Here is an 18641-nt window from a genome sequence, read left to right on the forward strand (position 1 = left end):
CTATCCCAGGGTTCTCAGGGAAGGTGCTAATGAATTGTTGGGGCCAGTCGCACAGATATACAGGAGTAGTGTTGCTGAGGGTATCGTCCCGAGAGATTGGAAACTGGCTAACGTTGTTCCTATATTTAAGAAGGGTAGTAGAGAAGTGGTGTCTAATTATCGTCCAGTGAGTTTGACGAGCTCCCTCTCGAAAATTTTGGAAATTATCATCAAAAGGCAGTTTGTGAAGTGGATAGACGAGAATAATGTATTGTCGGATAATCAGCATGGGTTCAGGAAGGGGAAGTCATGTGTAACTAACCTCCTTTGCTTCTATGATTACGTGACTAAGGCTTTGGGTAAGAGCAAAAATGTCGACGTGGTTTACCTTGATTTCCAGAAGGCATTCGATCGGGTCCAACATGGCAAACTCTTGAAGCGTTTACACGAGATTGGAATAGGGGGCAACTTGCTGAATTGGATAGAATCGTGGTTAAGAGATAGGTCGCAACGAGTTATGGTGAACGGGGAATTCTCTGGTTGGACAGACGTCACAAGTGGAGTTCCTCAGGGAAGTGTCCTTGGCCCCATACTTTTTTCACTTTTTATCGATAAACTCGATCAGGGTATCGATGGAATTACTAGCAAATTCGCAGATGATGTGAAGCTAATGGGGGTAATCGGGAATGAAAGCGATAGGGAGTTGCTCCAGACCAACTTAAACAAGATTGCAGCATGGGCAAATGAATGGAGCATGACGTTTAGCGTAGATAAGTGCATGGTCGCTCATTTTGGTTCGAACAACCCACGGTTCTCTTACGAGTTGAATGGTGTCACTATCCCGGATGCAACTAGAGTCACCGATTTGGGAATTCTCATTGACGAGCGACTTAAGTTTTCTGAACATTGTTCAGCGGTTGTCAAAAAATCGAATAGAATGCTTGGTCTCATTTTCAAAAAGGTCTCTTCGCGTTCTCCTAAAGTCATTCTTCCGCTTTTTCGAGGCTTAGTTCGTCCTGGACTGGAGTATGCTGTAAGGTTTTGGAGACCATACCTACAGAGGGACATAGACTTGGTTGAAGGGGTGCAGAGAAGAGCTACGCGTGTCCTTATTGGCACACAGGGCTTGAGTTATGAAGAAAGACTTCATTTTTTGAATATGTTTACATTGGATGAACGCAGGTGTCGAGGAGATATGATCGAAGTGTTCAAAATTTTCAATGGGATGGATAGGATGGACCATGAACTTTTAGTACACCGCCAATCGACTGCTCTTACAAGGGGACACCAGTATCGATTGGTGAGGGACAATGCAAGGTTATGGTGTCGCAGGGAATTTTTCTCCAATAGGGTTGTTAATAAATGGAATAGCTTACCCCCGGAGGTAGTAAATTGTAACACAATTGACACGTTTAAAAAGAAATACGATAAACATGTTGGGGTAAATCGGGAAGCTATCCATTCTTAGAATAAGACAACCATAAGTATGCTTTATGGGCATTGTATAATATTTTATCACGTGTATATATTGTTTATAACTTGTGTTAATTGCATTTTTAATTGGGTTGCTGTATTTTTGAAACATATGACAACCATATTTTTATGGGCATCTTTTTATCAGCCACCTCGTTGGGCATTTTGCCTGTTGTGGTGTTGTATTTGTATTTGTATTTGTATTTCGACACGCTATGGGTGTCGTCTTCAGAGAATAAAAAATGTCGCGCTGACCGAATATCCAACTAGGATTGGTTACTAAATCTTTAATCTAGGTTGCTCAGTGGAACGAAAAATGCATGCGTCTGATACGTCTGCCCAGGTGAAATGTCGGGACCAAAATGAAGCGGAGAGCCTGCGTGTAAGTCTTTCGCAACAACCCTGATTGGCTGCTTGCGAAATAAAGCTGGCCTATTCGTATTTTTCGGAATTCCAATTTCCGATTGGTCTATTCGAATTTTCTTACAATTCCCGCTCTTAATAAATTTAAGCCCTGGCACTGCGATCGGTGGCGTTGATTTATTGTCGTTTACTAATTTATTTTTGGAGGCTTGAATTTATGTGCCTTCGTAGAAGTCTAAATCGGATTTTACTTTGAGAAAAACTCTCGCTTCCTGAAATTTGAATATATGGCCCTCTTTCCAGCAGTTAGCGACGATATGGTCGATTTTTCACATTCTTGATTTTTAACACAGCGTGCATGCTCATTTAATCTAGTTTTTATGACTCTCCTTGTTATGTATGTCTCCTATGTAACCAAGCGGGCAATCACCACATGGAATATAATAAACTGTTGAGAATCGGTTTGATCTTGTGTGAGACTATTGAATAGTAGAGTATAACTACACTTTCATTGGGTGGCCTCTGTAATATTTCCTAAAGTGGTTTCTCCAGTTGGTTTTACGAACTTTCTACTCATTTCGTCAACGATTTTGGTGTTGAACCCCCCTTGTTCAGATTGGGACACACTAGATGTCAACTTGAAATCATCAGAGCAATTGTTAAAGAGAGTTCAACATCAAGATTGGTGACGAAATTAGTAGAAAATTCATGAAACCAGCAAGAGAGAGAGGCCACTCAGTGAAAGTGTACTTAATACAAATACAAATACAACGCCACAACAGGCAAATTGCCCAACGAGGTGGCTGACTTAAGAACATCATGGATCCCCGAGCCATTTTTTGGAGGCCCTACCTACTACTGCTACACCCCAAATGCACCCCCCCCACGGAACCCCCCAACGAACCTGTACATGCGGGAATGTGCGTGTATGTGTAGTGCAACCTGACGTAAAGTTTGTTTCTATGTAATGTTTGTTATGTGTAGTGCTGCCATCTGCCACCAGTTTTTTTTCTAACTATGAGTGAAGTGTTATGATTGAATGATTTATCGTTGTAGGACTGTTGCTCTCTGTGGCGAGACTTTTTAACAGGGAGATCGGCTCGCATTTGCGCCTTGAAGTTGGGAACCACAGAAAACCAACTTCAGCCGACCACCACTGTGGGGTTCGAACCCGGATCCTCGCATCGCGAGTCCGTCACTATAACCACTCGACCACCACAGCGGCGGTTTATACCCTAAGGTCCACTAGTATCACTTAAGATTAAACAAACAAGTAAATTATCAAATTTTATTGATAATTTTTTTCTCAAAACAGCGTAATATCAATAATAAAAACTCAAAATATAAACTGATATTTCATTATTCGGTTAAATACAAATTTGGATATTTTGCTGTTTGATTTGTGAATAGACCCTACCCCAAATCTTCTCTCAAACTTTAAAATTTAATATCTCCGTCAATATTATCGTATAGCAATAAAACTTGTTTTGTTTTAAACATTTCGGAAAGGACAAACTTTTTCTAAGTTTTTCTACAGGGACTGAGAGAACACGCAAAAAGTTAGATTTCGTCATTTTTTTCAAAAACTAATTTCGTGAAAATGCAATATAATATGAATATTTACTACTTCATTCAAAACAAGTTTGCAATAGGGAATATATGTCTACCATAAAAAAGGCTGATAATAAAAAGGCCTTTGTAAGGACTTTGTGGACGCACTGTATGTAACCATTGCGAAGATTGAAACACTGAATCTTGCATTGTAAAAAACAGTGTTCTGACAATAAATCCGTTTTTATAGAACTGATTTTCTGATTTTTGGTAAAATAATAGTACATATCCCGAGTGACACACCATCTTACGAGCTAATGATACAACACTTTGTAGAAGTTCTGAACATTTTTGAAATTATTGATTTTTCATTATATCGCAGTCTATTGACGAGGTAGTCGATGCATTGACTAAACCAGCTTTATAATCCATACTAATGACATTTTTGGTGGTAAATAACTTCCCAAAGTCTCTCGGATGTAAGTTCTTGTGAATGACGTGAAAATCGCTTGTCATACGGAAGCTACCTTTGTGTGCATTCATCATTTTCAACTGAATAATGGTGTGTCCTACGCGCGCACGAACCATTCAATATCCCGAATCATTAGAGGATAGGGTTTCTCACGTTCAAAAATGAAGAGATGACGGAAATACATAGACGATTGGAAAACAAGCGAATAATCGGAAAACAAAAAACCCTGCTGAGTGCCATCAGCTTTGAGCTGTCGTAGTTGGAAATGGTATTTACGTACGCAGGGCGTCAGAAGAAGTGGGTGCTCGTCTTTAGTTTTATATAGGGAATTTTGATTTTTGAATCAATTCTGGGGGGTGCTCGTACTCATGCCACAAAGTACCGTGGGTGCTGGAGCACTCAAAGTACCCTCGGCTCTGACGCCATTGGTCGCCCGTCTTCATCAAGACCAGACAGTAGTTCGGAAAGATTACTCAGCTGAATAATGGGCCCAGCCAGATAGTCAGGCAACGCACATTTCGCCGCATGGACTTCAGGAACCGCAGAACTTCGTGAGCACCGTTGACTCAATACACAACATCAGGATGAACATCCTATCCATAGGCGTATGCGTGTATTATTCTCATGGACCGCAGCTCTCCCACCGTCAATATTCGTCTTAATCTTCATTACATCTATTGAAAAGTTTGGCCTGAGCCTTCAATTATTTCAATAACTTTACACCTATAATCTTGCCTGAGCGAGAGTGAATGGAAGATGAACGACGTAGTGATACAACGTCCGTTATAACAACAGTCCCCAATCACGAGGAAAATTGCTGTTGTAACGAACTTCTCGTTATAAGCAAATTTCCATTTTTTTTGCACTGTCAGGTTAAAAGAAATTGTAGAAAAATTTGTTTCTTCATCTGTAATTGAAACGTCTTTTAGATCTTTTCGTTCAAATACTAACGATTGAACAGAACTTTAGTTCTGAAATTGAGTTTTTGTTTCACAGCAATTAATTTTTTAAAATATATTTTTTTGCATACAGTTTCGTATTATCAAAGCGATTTAGTCGACCAACTGATTAATTAAAATTCCCAATTAGTATAATATTGCTGTATGGACTCGTTAACATTTTCCCGCTATAATCGGAAAAATTTTTAGCACTATTTTTTCCAGTCACTGATCATTGATCATTTTTGTCGCACCACGGTAATTTTCTGCACACGAGGGCTAATTAGACCGGTACCTACAATTTATTGCCGTTCATGCTTACGAGAGGTTGGTGCGCTAACCCCTCGACGGGGGATTCCCTGCGGTAGCAATTTTTTTTAAGACTTTAAACTGAAAGTTCTGGCCGTGTGGTCTCTTTGTCACTAGAAGGGACAATAAAATATCGATAAAATCATCACATAACCCTTGGGTTTAGTAGAGAAACCTGGCCCTGTCGGAATTACGGACAGCTGCAGTTGATGTTTGGAGGCAAGTTTTTCCTCCCATACTGGTTGAATCCTTGTCTCTTCTTGTGGCAGCCGTTATCAAGCCTGTTAACAGAAGCATGGACTCAACCAGTATGGGTGGAGGGTGGAATTCCTGCCTCTAAATATGAGCTGCGGCTATCTAGTATTCAGGCAAGTGTTGAATGACTGTATGTATCTCACTCATTACCAGGTAGGCTTTATAACTTCAGTTTATTATACTCGGTTGACGCTTGATTCCCAGAACTTCAAGTGCAACTTCCAACAGTCATAAATTACTCAAATACCCATTTACAAAAAAGCCTCTTCGTAGAAAACGCTTTGTTTCGCTTTATCATAAGTCATTCCAGAGATATGTTCTCGTGTTTTGTAACACGAATAGCAAAACATTCTGATTGGAAAACATTTTCTTCTCACTAAATTTTCTGGTAATCTTGCAGAGAAGTCTGTGAATGGCACATTTCTGGAAGGGATTTTTCCCTTTTTCGATTTTTTTTTGGGGGAATACTGAGATAAAAAAGAAAAAGGAGAATATAAGAAAAGTAATGCTTTGGAAAAATTGGCTGACTTATCCGAGAACAAATTACTAGAACAATTAATTCGTTTAACCGCAAATGATTAATGATTCGATATCCTTTTGTTTCTTTTCCTTGTTCTTGTCATTATATTTACTCACTCCTTCGCTGCTTTTTAACTTCGTTAGTTAGTTAGTTAGCTCGATTAAAATATACCGCAATCTGCATGTTTGTTCTCTCTTTTCTCCCGATGTATCTCTTTACTCTGATACGTCTTTGGAATGCCTCACGCTCAAATGACTTATTTTTCAAACGCTAATTAGTACAGTATCCAGAATATTTATTCCGTTGGAGCGGAATATACTCCCTTTTTATTTATTTTTTTATCCTTTTTTTTATATATATACATGGTTAGATATTCAAGGAAGAAAACTTAATCTTTGTTATAATGAAAGAGCCATAAAATTTGCCTTTTGCAGCGTTAAAGCTTTGGGGCCCTCATTATGCACTGGCTACTATTTTAGATACGTGCAGACCATAATTTATAGGCTTCTGTAAACATCAGGAGAGAGAGGCCACAACCCAGCTCTCTCTCTCTCTCTCTCTCTCTCTCTTTCCCTTAAGCTTCTTCAAGATAAAGAGGAAATATTTCTTGGAATTCCATTTCGCTCAAGAACTCCGATGTAATGTATTCTACTGCTCTTGAAACAACATATTCGGAAAATTATATTTCGTATGCGTTTCGCGAATAAAGGAAATAAATTACTATATGGTAATGTTCTTTCCGTTTCTGCTTGGGTTTATGGCTGGTTATTTTTAAATTTTGTTAATAAATTGAATTTTTCTTTTAAACTATGAATTGCGAAAAAATGAATCTAATGATTAATGGATATCAACAATGTTATTCGTGAGAATGGTATACAAAAGGTATTAAATGCTTCTATGCATTGAAATTCAAATTCGAGGAAAAAGTTTAGTATTACGGTATCATAGACTGGATGTATTTTATGGATTCAAGTATAAGACCGGGTGGCCCAATAGGGCTCCGGGCCAAAGAGGGACTCTAAATATGAAAATTTAAATTCATTCTAAATTTTTTATCTATTACTTCCATATTTTATTTGGTTTTAAGCGATTTGAATTGATTTTTACCAGCTGGAAGACATGTTTTACAGAAATTCAGAATTCGGCTCAACATTGGTCCGACCCAAATCTTTGATAACACAGGGTGGCCTCTGAGTCCTAACTCGGTCTTTTTCCTATCAACCATTCGTCGTAGAGGAACAGTTCTAATTTGAAATGCTCAAAAATCACCCTGTACCAGTTTTAAGAGTGAAAATACAGTGTTTCACAAAATAAAAAAATCTAAATTTTTATATGAGTAACCTGTAAAGAGAAAACCCTTCTAAAAAACTCAAACAGAAAGTTGTTGATCTGTCTCTTTTAAGGCTTACAAAAAAATTTTACGCTTCCAAGCGCAATATTTGTGGAGATATTCGAATTTAAAAATCGGACAATAGGAAATAAACTAACGGACAACGTTTCTCTGCCTTGTGCCAGGTAGAGCAATGCGAGTCTGGTACCTTTCATTATCAAGGATATGCTATCTTCATTAGAAAAAAAGACTAAGCCAGAATAAAACTAGACCAGGCTCTCCTGTTCTTTCCAAATTTTTCTCAAATTTTTGAATTCAAATATCCCATCGAGCATTGCACTTGGAAAAGTGAGTTTTTTTTGTCGGCCCCAGAAAGGACGGGGCAACAAGTTTCTAATTAGAAGTTATAGTCCATATAAAAAATTTAGATTTTTTTTATTTTGTGACGCACTGTATATTTAATCTTAAAACTGGTATAGGGTGATTTTTGAACACATGTTTTTTTTCTAAAAAAAGAAATTTATACACTTTTACTTATACTAGATGAGAAAAAAAGGAAAAAATATATGCACAACATATTACAGACTGAAGTAATTATTGATACACCGAGTTACATATGAGTCGACAAGAGGTAACTTGGTTACCCGTACTGACAACATACAATGAATCTAAAACTAAAAGTCACTAGTGAAATTAGTATTGCTATGTTAAATCCGCGAAAAGAAAAAAAACACATGCATGAAAAAAAATATACATATATGTGAACGGCAAATCACTGGAAAATACATGTACTGAGTATAAGAATCGTCGTTTAAAAGCAGGAAACGGTGTTATATTTTGCGATTCAATATGTAAAGTGTTGCAAATTTTAGGAGCAATGTAAAAAAAATGTTTGCAAAAAATATTTTTTCTATGTGAGGGAATCTCAAAGATCGCATGACGTCGTCCCAAGGAAACATTCATTTTGGGTGGGCAAAGATTTTTGTTTTTGCGCAGAAAAATTATTGATTTATAGAAGGCAAGTTGTAGGTTTAGGCTATATTTATTATATAAAGATATGTCATTTGAAGTTGAGCACCCTAAAAACGTGAGAAATTTGAATTGAATAGTTATAATTTGTAATAAGTTAGTCTTATAATCGCAGCCCCATGCAAGTAGACCGTATTGTAATGATGAATGAACCCAGGCATATAATAAACAGAGCGCAAGAAAGTGTGATGAATAACTTTTCGCAAATGATAAAACTTATACATGAAAAATCTGAGTATTTTCCTGAGGAATTCAACATGAGATTTCCACTTCAAATTAGAATCAACGTAGATACCGAGATATTTCCAAGAGAAGTTCTCTCCTAGACATTGATAACTACAAGTGTGAAGTAAACAACCTGTTGCGTGAGATTTGAGAACAAGATCTGAGTTGGGACTTCCCCTGAGGCAAAAATGCATAAATTCCGTTTTGTCGAGGTTTAACCTCATATCGTCCTGAGCCACAATGAACTGCTTCCAAAATGAGTGAATCATCAACAATGAATAAACCAATAAATTAAAACAATCTAAAAGTTCTTCTCTACGTTGTCTACGTCGATTTTCAAAAAGAATTCGATTGGGTCCGACATGGTAGACTCTTGAAGCATGTTTATATGAGATCGGGATTGTGGACTGCTAGCTGAACTGCACTGATTCATGGTAGAGTTTCATTGTGAACGGTGAAATCATTGATTGGGCTGATGTCACAATCGGTGTCCATACTTTTTCAGCTTTTTATTGATAGCCTCGATCAATGTATCGATGGGATGAGTAGCAAATTCGCTGATGACGTGAAACTAATGGATGTAGTTGGAAATCTATGGGATAAAGAGCGGTTTCTGACCAACTTAAATGCGATCACATTATAGGGAAAGGAATGAAGCATAACTTCCAGCACTGACTGGCTCAATTTGGATCGAATGACGCACGTTTCACTCACGAGCAGAATGATACAAATATTCCGTATTGGGATAGGATAAATGATTTTGGAATTTGTTATTGATGAGTGTCTTAGGTTTACTGAAAATTGGTCGAGAAAACAAATAGAATGCTTGGTTTGTATATAATCTTTATTTGGTCGTGTTGCTCTGAAAAGGAGAAACACGAGTTTCTTATATTTTTTGAAATAAAGGCACTGCATATTTTGAGGTTGTTCCGGCATCGATGCTTTTAAGCAACTCCAAAAAATTCAATTATTTCTTATCAGCTGCTTATGAAGTTTCTATAATTACAAGCGGAGAATGGCCCGAAGGTATACACGTCTCCCTATTCCTTGACAAGCCAAGTAAGAAAGATTATTGACCATTGAATTTTGGAGGAAAATATCATGTGTGGAGGAGACACATTACTGTGCATTTTCAACAATGATAGAAAGGTAATTGGCGAAGAATACATGATATTTTTATGCTATTCAAATTTTTGTGAATCAAATAAATACAGTGCGTTACCTGAAGTGCAACATCTCATATTTTTTAAGTACTGACAATTTTGTTTTGTCATGTAATAGCATTCAAGGTACCTCATTTTCTCGCTTTTTTAATATATATATATTAATTTTTCTCCTCTTTATACCTCAATGCTTGCCAATGAAAGGGTTAAAACACTTCTCAAGCAGCTTATAAGGTTCTTTTGGGTAATGCGAAGAGAATCAAAGTGGTTTCCAGAACAGAAATTTGTTTCACTAAATTATAACCTAGCATGTCACGGACTGCCAATTATAATGGCACAATGCTTTTTTATAGGACAAAAAAACAAAAACCAATAAGAGACCAATTAAGTAGCTTCAAGAGCTAACTAATTTTGGATGTATGTCCCAAACATGACTATTAACGTCGGTTAGCCTCTCTGGCCGAAAATCCCATTTCAAATAGTCTCTCCGCCTAAAACAAGCGGACCTTAAACCACGAAATTCACCTCAAATTCAAGAACTTATCATTTTCAGTTCAAAATACGGAAGTCAGATGACAGCACCAAAAAGCACGCTTAACTCTGTCAACATAAGTACGTGTGAGTCACACATACACTCAGAACATACACTCAGAACATACATTCAAGAATGTACCAATTGCACTAATTCGCTATGAATTCCCCAGAAGAATATGTATGACGTGTATATATACATGTGGTTAAGTGATAATAGCAACCTTTCTCAGCAACAATAAGGATTGACCGCAGTTGTGAGCACTCTAAAGAAGCATGGAAGCTCAATATCTTGGTACAACTATTCAGTTAATCTGAATACTAATGAGAGGGTTTGCTGAAGTTTTTCATGAAACAATCACTTCCTTTTACAGTGATGATATTCTAGAAATATTATACCTGATCGTATTCCAAGACAAATATCGAATAGTCTAAGACTAACAACATATGCGTCTGAATTTATGTCTAATGTGCTTAGATTTGTGTTTCTGAAACGAATGAAAAGTAGTTCATACATTCCTTGAGTAATTCTCTTAAGAGAAAGATAATTCAATGTGAAGGATCATGATGACATATATACGGATGCTTGTTTCTACATTTACATTAAACATAGTCTTGAAGTGTTTACTTGAAATTTCTCCTTCTTCATATTTAATTAAGTCACTTTTATACTTTTATTTTTCATCCTAGTATTTCTTTCGTGAATTTTTTCTGTGGCAAAATAATTAACAATTCACATCATGCAAAACTCGAAGTCCGTCCTCAATAATACAGGGTGTTTCAAAAAGAATAACCCAATTTGAAATGCGTATATGACGAAAAATATTGAGCATAGACACTTGAGATTAATTTTATATTACATGGCTAATCAAAGTTTTTTTTTTTACAAACCAAATTAAAGGTGCTCAATATGCCCACCTTGGCATGCGCGGCATATGTCTATACGGCAGTCAAATTCGTCCCAAACTTCTGCGAGCATGTTTGCATCCACTGCGAGTGGATTTTTTATGGACTACGTGCGAAAGTCTGTCCGATGCGATACACATTTTTGTCTGACATGCGAGGACGGCCAGGGGATTTTCCTTTACACAGACCACCCGGGTGTCGGAATTGTTTATACCATCGCCTGATGCCGTGAGCGGTAAGAAGTTCAACACCAGGGTATTGTCGACGAAAAAAGCACGATGAACAGTTGTTACGGACTCGCACTTCGTAGTAGCTTAGAACACAAAACGATTTCTGTTGTGCAGTCGCCATCTTGACAAACACCGAAGTGGCGGTCGAAAGAGGAGCGTCAGCGCTACCTGTCGGCAATTGCGTGAAACTAGAGATTTCCCTATTTCTACCTATGCATTATTCGATCAAACCGGATTAAAAGCTGATTAGTCATGATTTTTTTAAATCGGATGATTCTTTTTGAAACACCCTGTACATTCTTTTGCTTCAATTGGAAATCTGACTGGTCTAAGGTGCTGTATTTAAGCATCAGTCAACTTGGAAACGTGGGTTTGTATCCCACCGCTGTTACATAAAAAATTATGCACAAGTCAGAACCGAAACATAGACCGCATTTTTATGTTTATTCAAAGCCAGAAAGGCAGTGTGACCGAGTGGTCGAACATGCTGGTTTTTAATAAGCAGGGCAATGTGGCTACTCTAAACTGCTGGTCTCAGGCGCAAAATTTCCTCGGAGGCGTGGGTTCGAACAGCCCCCCCCCCCGCTGTCACGTGCAAATTTCTGCGACCGTTTATCCTGATCCGGAAACACTGACTGGCTTTTATTCTTCTTTTTTGCAATCGAGCAGGCAGTATGTCACATTGGTATAAGACGCTGGTTTTAGACACCAGTCCTTGTGGTTTCGTGGGTTCGAATCCCACCGCTGTCTCGTGGAAGTTGTTGACAACGTATATTCTATTTCGGAAACACTGATCGTGTTTCTGATGTTCATTTTACAGCCGTGAAGGCAATGTGGCCGAGTGGCCTAAAGTGCTAGTTTTAGGCCCCAGTGTCTTCGAAGGCGTGGTTTTGAATCACAACACTGTGAAGCGGGAGTTTTTTGGACAACGTATATCTTGTTTCGGAATCACTGCCCGCGATTTTGATTTTCTTTCGGCGGCCGAGTGGTCTAAGGCGTTGGTTTTAAGCACCAGTCTCGTAGGAGGCGTGGGCTCCAATCTCACCACTGCCATGCGGGAGTTTTTGACGTAATTCTTTTTGGGTAACAATAACTACGTTTTTGATGTGCATTTGCGGAGCGTGTGGACAGTATGGCCGAGTGGTCTAAGGCGCTGGTTTAAGGCACCAGTCTTTTCGGAGCCGTACGTTTGAATCCCACCACTTTCAAGCGGGCGTTTTTGACAACGTATATCCTGTATCGAAAACACTGACCGCGTTTTGTATGTGCATTTGCGAAACGTGAAGGCCGAGTGGTCAAAGGCGGTAGTTTAAGGCACCTGTCTCTTCGGACGTGTCCGGAAAATTCACCGACAACAGTTCGAGGGAGTGAGTGAATTAGTCAGTTTTAACCTAGTAGTGTCACAAATGATTAAAAAATCTGATTGTTCTATGTTCTATTGTACATTATATATTAAATATCGACCTAATGGCATATTTGTAGCTTCAGCGGTTTCGGAAGAAAACCCCTCCATTATTGAACCCCCCTTAGGAGTCGAATATGGAAAAACCTTTCTTAGTGAGTCTTCACGTCGTGAAACAAAACTATTCACAAAATTTGATATCAGCGGTTTTGGCTCGACGATGATGAATCAGTCAGGACATGTTATTTTATATACAGTATATAGATGTAGATACGCACTAAAACGGGATTTCTGAAAGTTCATCACCCATGGGGATCATGAGGTGTTAAAGTGGTATAGGAGGAATCATTGCTGAGTAAATCTGAGATTGCAGAATCCACACCAATGAAGTCGCTGGTAACTGCTAGTTCATAATGAAAAAATAATCCATTGCTTACTGATGATCAACAATGTTTTTTATAATATCAAAGTGATAACAGGAGATGATTTTAAGCATTTTAGGAAGTTCATTCATCGCGTATCCACTTACTTTATTATCTTTTAATTCTATGTTATTATACCTTTTAACGTTTCGTTAGAAGATTCTGAGTAAAATGTAGAGTTAATGGAATTATTGAATATATATTCTCTTGTGCAACACAAATTTGTAATTTCTTCCGTATCATCTCAATTTCTTCTAATAAAGTCATTATCAAAACTTTCCGCCATATCTTTAGGATCACTGACTAGGTCACTCACTCACTTATTCACTGGGTCACTCGTCCACTCACTGGGTCACTCACTCACTTATTCACTGGGTCACTCGTCCACTCACTGGGTCACTCATCCACTCACTGGGTCACTCATCCACTCAGTAGCTCACTCAAACACTGGGACACTCATCCACTCAGTAGCTCACTCAAACACTGGGACACTCATCCACTCAGTAGCTCACTCACTCACTGGGTCACTCATCCACTCAGTAGCTCACTCACTCACTGGGTCACTCATCCACTCAGTAGCTCACTCACTCACTTACTCACTCGATCACTCATACACTCAGTAGCTCACTCACTCACAGATTCAGTAGCTCGGTCACTCACTCAGTAGTTCGCTCGCTCACTCAATCCATCACTCACTCGCTCAATCCTTCGCTCACTGACTCAGTAACTCAATCGCTCAATCCTTCGCTCACTGACTGAGTAACTCAATCGCTCACTCCCTCGCTCACTGACTCAGTAACTCAATCGCTCACTCCCTCGCTTTCTGACTCTCATCAAACTGTTGTCGGTGAAATGTTAGTCGGTGAACTTTCCCAGCTGTGAATTTTCTGGCGGTTAATTTTCCGGCGGTGAATTTTCCTCGCGTTGAATTGCATGGCGGTGAATTTTCCGTAAACCCTCTTCGGAGGCCTAGGTTCGAATCCCACCACTGTCATGTGGGAGTTTGACCTAATTCTTTTTCGGAAACACTAAGTTTTTGATGTGCATTTGCTGAACATGACGACAGTGTGGCCGCGTGGTCTAAGGCACCAGTCTCTTCGGAGGCGTGGGTTCGAATCCCGCCACTGTCATGGGGGAAATTTTGACTTAATTGTTTTTGGGCAACAATAACTACGTTTTTGATGTGCATTTGAGGAGCATGAAGACAGTGTCGCGGAGTGGTCTAAGGCGCTGGTTTAAGGCAACAGTTTCTTCGGAGGCTTGAGTTCGTATCCCACCACTGTCATGCGGGGAATTTTTACTTATTTATTTTTGAGTAACAATAACTACGTTTTTGATGCACATTTGCGGAGCGTGAAGATAGTGTGGCCGAGTGGTCTAAGGCGCTGGTTTAAGGCACCAGTCTCTTCGGAGGCGTGGGTTCGAATCCCACCACTGTCATGTGGGGAATTTTCACTTAATTATTTTTGGGTAACAATAACTACGTTTTTGATGTGCATTTGAGGAGCATGAAGACAGTGTCGCGGAGTGGTCAAAGGCGCTGGTTTAAGGCAACAGTTTCTTCGGAGGCTTGAGTTCGTATCCCACCACTGTCATGCGGGGAATTTTTACTTATTTATTTTTGAGTAACAATAACTACGTTTTTGATGCACATTTGCGGAGCACGAAGATAGTGTGGCCGAGTGGTCTAAGGCGCTGGTTTAAGGCACCAGTCTCTTCGGAGGCGTGGGTTCGAATCCCACCACTGTCATGTGGGGAATTTTTACTTATTTATTTTTGGGTAACAATAACTACGTTTTTGATGTGCATTTGAGGAGCATGAAGACAGTGTCGCGGAGTGGTCAAAGGCGCTGGTTTAAGGCAACAGTTTCTTCGGAGGCTTGAGTTCGTATCCCACCACTGTCATGCGGGGAATTTTTACTTATTTATTTTTGAGTAACAATAACTACGTTTTTGATGCACATTTGCGGAGCGTGAAGATAGTGTGGCCGAGTGGTCTAAGGCGCTGGTTTAAGGTACCAGTCTCTTCGGAGGCGTGGGTTCGAATCCCACCACTGTCATGTGGGGAATTTTCACTTAATTATTTTTGGGTAACAATAACTACGTTTTTGATGTGCATTTGAGGAGCATGAAGACAGTGTCGCGGAGTGGTCAAAGGCGCTGGTTTAAGGCAACAGTTTCTTCGGAGGCTTGAGTTCGTATCCCACCACTGTCATGCGGGGAATTTTTACTTATTTATTTTTGAGTAACAATAACTACGTTTTTGATGCACATTTGCGGAGCGTGAAGATAGTGTGGCCGAGTGGTCTAAGGCGCTGGTTTAAGGCACCAGTCTCTTCGGAGGCGTGGGTTCGAATCCCACCACTGTCATGTGGGGAATTTTTACTTATTTATTTTTGGGTAACAATAACTACGTTTTTGATGTGCATTTGAGGAGCATGAAGACAGTGTCGCGGAGTGGTCAAAGGCGCTGGTTTAAGGCAACAGTTTCTTCGGAGGCTTGAGTTCGTATCCCACCACTGTCATGCGGGGAATTTTTACTTATTTATTTTTGAGTAACAATAACTACGTTTTTGATGCACATTTGCGGAGCGTGAAGATAGTGTGGCCGAGTGGTCTAAGGCGCTGGTTTAAGGTACCAGTCTCTTCGGAGGCGTGGGTTCGAATCCCACCACTGTCATGTGGGGAATTTTCACTTAATTATTTTTGGGTAACAATAACTACGTTTTTGATGTGCATTTGAGGAGCATGAAGACAGTGTCGCGGAGTGGTCAAAGGCGCTGGTTTAAGGCAACAGTTTCTTCGGAGGCTTGAGTTCGTATCCCACCACTGTCATGCGGGGAATTTTTACTTATTTATTTTTGAGTAACAATAACTACGTTTTTGATGCACATTTGCGGAGCGTGAAGATAGTGTGGCCGAGTGGTCTAAGGCGCTGGTTTAAGGTACCAGTCTCTTCGGAGGCGTGGGTTCCAATCCCACCACTGTCATGCGGGAAATTTTTACTTATTTATTATTGAGTAACAATAACTACGTTTTTGATGTGCATTTGAGGAGCGTGAAGATAGTGTGGCCGAGTGGTTTAAGGCGCCAGTCTCTTCGGAAGCGTGGGTTCGAATCCCACCACTGTCATGGGGGAGTTTTTGACTTAATTGTTTTTGGGTAACAATAACTACGTTTTTGATGTGCATTTGAGGAGCATGAAGACAGTGTCGCGGAGTGGTCTAAGGCACCAGTCTCTTCGGAGGCGTGGGTTCGAATCCCACCACTGTCATAGGGGAGTTTTTGACTTAATTCTTTTTGGGTAACAATAACTACGTTTTTGATGTGGATTTGAGAAGCATGAAGACAGTGTCGCGGAGTGGCGCTGGTCTCTTCGGAGGCGTGGGTTCGAATCCCACCTTTGTTGGGTGGACCTTTTTGACGTATTCTTTTTCCGAAACACTCTCTTCGTTTTTGATGTCCATCGGGAGATCGCGAAGGCAGTGTGGCGGCGTGTTCTAATGCGCTGGTTGAAGGCGCTAGTTTCTTGGGATATATGCGTAGGTTCGAATACTACCACTGTGAAGCGGGCGTTTGACACCGTATATCCCGTTTCGGAAACACTGACCGTATTTTTTATGCGCGTTTGCGAAGCGTGGCGGCAGTGTGACACTGTGCTCTAAAGCGTTGGTTTAATGCACTAGTCTCTTCGGAGCTGTGGGTTCGAATCCGACCACTGCCATGCGGGCGTTTTCGACGTATTCTTTTTCGGAAACACTGTCCGCGTTTTTATGTTCATCGGGGAACCGCGAAGGCGGTGTGGGCGAGTGGTCTAAGCACCAGTTTCTTCGTAGGAATGGGTTCGATTCCCGCCACTATCATGTGGGAATATTTGCGAACGTGTATCCTGTTGCGGAAACACTGACCGTGTTGTTTCGACACTTTGCCTGAGCAGTGGGGTCGAGTGGTCTAACTTCCTGATTTTAGGCACCGGTGTCTTCTGAGTCGTTTGTTTGAATCCCGCCGCTGTCGCGTGGAAAATTTTGGGAACGTGTATCCTGATCCGGAAACTTTGACCATGTTTTTTATGGCAATTTTTTTTAGGCAATTCGGCTGGTCAATGTGGTCTAGTGTTTCAAGGTCCTCATTTTAGGCAACAGTCTCTTCTAAAACATGCGTAAGAATCCCACCTCTGTTACGTTTAAATTTTGCGAACATGTATCCTGATCTGGAAATAGTGATCGGGGGGCGTGGATTTGAAACTGATCGCTTTTATGTGAAAAGATTGTAGTAATTCGATTCTCAACCTCAAATATCTACAGTTGCTTTAATGTCTGCTTGGTTGGTGAAGTCTTTTTGGTCCAGTGGTCTAATTCGTTCTTGTCAGGTACGCAGGTCCTTTTGGTAGATATTCGGTGTAAATTCTCCGTTTGTTATGTGAATATCGTTGCTTGAGTCCCACCACACTTTTTGTCGTTTCTATGTTCGTTTGAGTGAGCAAAGCTCAAGTGCCTTGGACAAACGTTTCCCAATTGATATCCCAATTTGTAATGCACAGAATAGCTGGCTGTTTTAATGACCTTTCCTGAAATTTGCGGTTTTGCAGCTATTGGATTTACTGCAGTGTGCTCCACACACACACAATCAAAGTTAATATAACAACTTCTCAGTGTCTTATTATTTCTCTTTCAAACCATCTTGTGACAGCACGAACTGTATAAATGTTTTTTGGGTATAACCCAGTAGACACGTTAATATGACTCTACTATTTATTTTTCGGACATAACAAAAATCCTATATTTTTCGTGGTGTGAAAATTTAGAAATTTCAGCGCAATTAGGGAAAGTTCAGAAAAAGCTTAAAAACTGACAGAAAGAGGGCAAGAGTTCTTGCGAAGAAAATAGTATGGAATGAAGATGTGCTATCCATTTGGAATAGCTCTTTCACTTCTTTTCCATTCGATACATATCATGCATTATTCATTTCTTTCTGTATGAGTCATGCAAATTCGCTATGAAGTTGGTGGAAAATGTGAAGTGTCTTCTTCGAATTAGATTTGAAAGCAAGTACAATCGAAAAGAGAGAATACCGATTCCATATATTTTTTCTTTTTTCGTTTCTGCTTTTCATTTGTGCTGCCATTCAATAATCCGACATGTCCTATATTTTTCTTACTTGTCGTAGAGAATCCGTAAAGTCAGTATGTAATGATGAAAGTCTTATAGTTTACTAGGTGTATGTGTTTCGCTTTGAACTTTTCTGAACGAGTATATATTGTGAAATTTTTCCCGATTTACTCCCAAGACAAAGAGAATATTTTTATGTTTTCTCCGGAAAGAATTTTCACGACGTGATTTTTCGACTGAAAGTTGAAATCTTTGCTGTGTTTCCCAATACTACTTATTCAAGTCTTTTCTCGTAGAATCAGAATTTTCGGAACATTAGAAGTTCGACGGCGTTATATGTATTATATATATATATATATTTCCTATTTTGAAAAAGTTATTCAAAGTTAGTCTTAGTTAGTTATATAGTTAGTCATTAGGGTTTGGATTTTTATG

At 39.6% G+C, this 18641-nt stretch overlaps 1 protein-coding gene and 6 non-coding genes across 8 annotated transcripts in view; 6 read left to right on the forward strand and 1 right to left on the reverse strand.

Moving 5' to 3' along the window:
- The window catches only part of LOC149073476 (uncharacterized), a 359737-nt gene that overhangs the window by 207429 nt on the left and 133667 nt on the right, over nt 1-18641 (reverse strand). The gene's annotated exons all lie outside the window — the stretch shown is intronic.
- TRNAL-AAG (transfer RNA leucine (anticodon AAG)) lies at nt 14457-14538 on the forward strand. The gene has a single exon. It is a non-coding gene; the product is annotated as a tRNA-Leu (tRNA).
- Nucleotides 14767-14848, forward strand: TRNAL-AAG (transfer RNA leucine (anticodon AAG)). The gene has a single exon. It is a non-coding gene; the product is annotated as a tRNA-Leu (tRNA).
- Nucleotides 15077-15158, forward strand: TRNAL-AAG (transfer RNA leucine (anticodon AAG)). Its single transcript has one exon. It is a non-coding gene; the product is annotated as a tRNA-Leu (tRNA).
- Nucleotides 15387-15468, forward strand: TRNAL-AAG (transfer RNA leucine (anticodon AAG)). Its single transcript has one exon. It is a non-coding gene; the product is annotated as a tRNA-Leu (tRNA).
- Nucleotides 15697-15778, forward strand: TRNAL-AAG (transfer RNA leucine (anticodon AAG)). Its single transcript has one exon. It is a non-coding gene; the product is annotated as a tRNA-Leu (tRNA).
- TRNAL-AAG (transfer RNA leucine (anticodon AAG)) lies at nt 16007-16088 on the forward strand. The gene has a single exon. It is a non-coding gene; the product is annotated as a tRNA-Leu (tRNA).

This window comes from Pholcus phalangioides, unplaced genomic scaffold (genome assembly GCF_987345545.1).
Source record: "Pholcus phalangioides strain wild (caught in Gottingen) unplaced genomic scaffold, Ppha-v1.0 ptg000017l_1, whole genome shotgun sequence".
In the NCBI taxonomy this organism is placed as follows: domain Eukaryota; kingdom Metazoa; phylum Arthropoda; class Arachnida; order Araneae; family Pholcidae; genus Pholcus; species Pholcus phalangioides.